The sequence below is a fragment of the Lactuca saligna genome, chromosome 1 (genome assembly GCF_052625555.1).
Source record: "Lactuca saligna cultivar CGN05327 chromosome 1, ASM5262555v1, whole genome shotgun sequence".
NCBI lineage: Eukaryota > Viridiplantae > Streptophyta > Magnoliopsida > Asterales > Asteraceae > Lactuca > Lactuca saligna.
Window position 1 is genome coordinate 61,800,228 of NC_136417.1, and position 2,282 is coordinate 61,802,509.

Consider the following 2,282-nt stretch of genomic DNA (forward strand, 5'->3'; position numbering starts at 1 on the left):
TTGTCACAGAGTTCACGACGTGAGATTCAGTATACTCACGACGTGAAATCTGAGAGTTCATTTTTTCTTATTTTAGTTCAGTTTTACGTTTTAGTTTAGCAAGTTGCAGGAGTTAATGACCAGAGGATCAAACACACCATTGGTGCCACCACTAGAAGATCCCGAGTCTGCAATTTACAAGAAAAAGACGCCCTTGCAAGAATTGAAGTCAGCCTTCTCTAAGAAGTCGGGAAAGAAGACAGGAGAGTCAAGTTCATCAACGAAGCACGAGAGCAATCTTGAGCATTTGGATCATACACCCATGCAAACCGAGTACGAAAGCGACACCGAGCCAGAATTTGAAGAACACACGAGTGAACCCGAGAACGAGCCAAGGAACGAGATGGCAGGTATTGAAGAAATGTCCATGGGAGCTTACAAGAAGCGGATTCGAGAAGATGTGGGTCCCGGATTAGTCCAACCCGCAATACCTGCCAATGCCACATTCGAGCTGAAGGGACACATATTGACTGCGCTGAAGGACATCCCATTTTTCGGGAAAGACCATGAGGATGCTTTTAAGCATCTAGATGAAGTCAATGACATTGCAGATTACTTCAATGTCCCAAATGTCAACAGGAACACAGTCTTGCTTAGGATGTTGCCCGTCACTTTCAAAGGAGCTGCTAAGGAGTGGTTAAAAGCACTCCCACCGGGTACAATCACCACTTGGGCTCAAATGCGTGAGCAATTCCTAGACCAGTTTTGCCCACCATCCAAGATAGCCAAACTCAAGAAGGCAATAGCCAACTTTGAGCAACAGCCGGGGGAATCACTGTACGAAGCATGGGAGAGGTACAAGGGCTTACTCAGAAACTGCCCGCAACATGACCTAAATGTGCAGCAAGAGATGTCAATCTTTTATGATGGGGTCAATGTGATGACAAGACAACTCCTTGATTCTCAAGGACCGTTGACAAGGAAAAATCCAAGGGAGGTCAAGGAGCTAATTGAAGAATTCGCGAAACACTCCCACGAATACCATAACCCGAGGCAGGATGGAAGCAAAGGCGGTGGAGGAGCCCAAACTGAAGAAATTGCAGCTGTCATGGCCATGCTGAATAACATGGATCGCAGGATAACACAAATGGACCAGTCGATACACACCATAAGAGTGGGGTGCGAGCGATGTAATGGTCCACACTTAACCAAGGACTGCAACGTGGATGAATTTGGGAACAGAAAAGCTCAAGTGTGCTACTCTAATGGGGATAAGTTTGAAGAGGACTGGAGGAAACCGAAGAAGGAGTGGCTGCCATATGAAGAATATAAGAAGCAAAAAGAAGAGAAGTATAGGCAGACAGGTCGAGGCCTCTATCAAAAGGAGCAACTACCAGCCGAGAAGAAACCCGACCTAGAGACCATTTTAATGAAATTTATGGAAGCATCGGAAAAGCGACACGAGGCCACGGATTCTGCTATTCTGGAACAGCAAACTTTGATAAAGAATCAGCAAGCCTCCATCCATAACCTTGAAGTACAATTTGGTCAACTAGCAACTCTAGTTCATGAAAAACTGTCCTTGAAGAGTCCCGAAGTACAGAACCAATCTCATGTAATGGCCATAGACACAGAAGAAGAAGCTATCTCGAAGTTCCTGGAAGCATTGGACGAAGAACCACGAACGCCCGATCAAAAGAAGAAGAAGATCAAGATCGAAAATCATGAAGCTGCTGAGTTCCATAAATCACGACGTGAACCTTATATGTTCACGATGTGGGCCCGTCATGAACAGAAAAATTCTGCAGACAGTTCGGTTTATGAGCCGAATTTTCCTTTTCCTTCCCAAGCCACCCTTATTCCACTAGAGAGAGAGCATAGAGAGTTTGTCAAGCATGTGAAGGGGATCCCGATTAATACCCCCTTTGTCGAGTCCTTATCCAAAGCTCCCGAGAACCAGAAATTACTGTAAGACTTGATAGACACTCAAAGGCAATTAAAGAAGCAGTCTACAGTGATTTTAAGTGAACAAACTTCAAAAGTTGTGTTGGGAGAGACACCAGAAAAGATGGGGGATCCTGGACGCCTCACTCTTCCATGCGAGTTTGGGAATAAAATGAAGGTTAATGCTTTAGCCGATTCTGGGGCTAGCATTAATCTAATGCCTTTTTCATTTTATCAAAAATTGGAGATTCAGAAGATGAAGGCTACAAAAATGAAGATTCACATGGCGAACCGTTCGGTGACACAACCCCGAGGCATAGTGGAGGATATTTTGGTGAGAATTGGAAAATTTATTTTTC

The 2,282-nt window shown here is 44.6% G+C and overlaps 1 non-coding gene across 1 annotated transcript; it reads right to left on the bottom strand.

Moving 5' to 3' along the window:
* Window positions 1-766: 766 nt before the first annotated feature.
* On the bottom strand, window positions 767-873 carry LOC145027909 (small nucleolar RNA R71). Its single transcript, XR_013675670.1, has one exon. It is a non-coding gene; the product is annotated as a small nucleolar RNA R71 (small nucleolar RNA).
* Window positions 874-2,282: the final 1,409 nt, after the last annotated feature.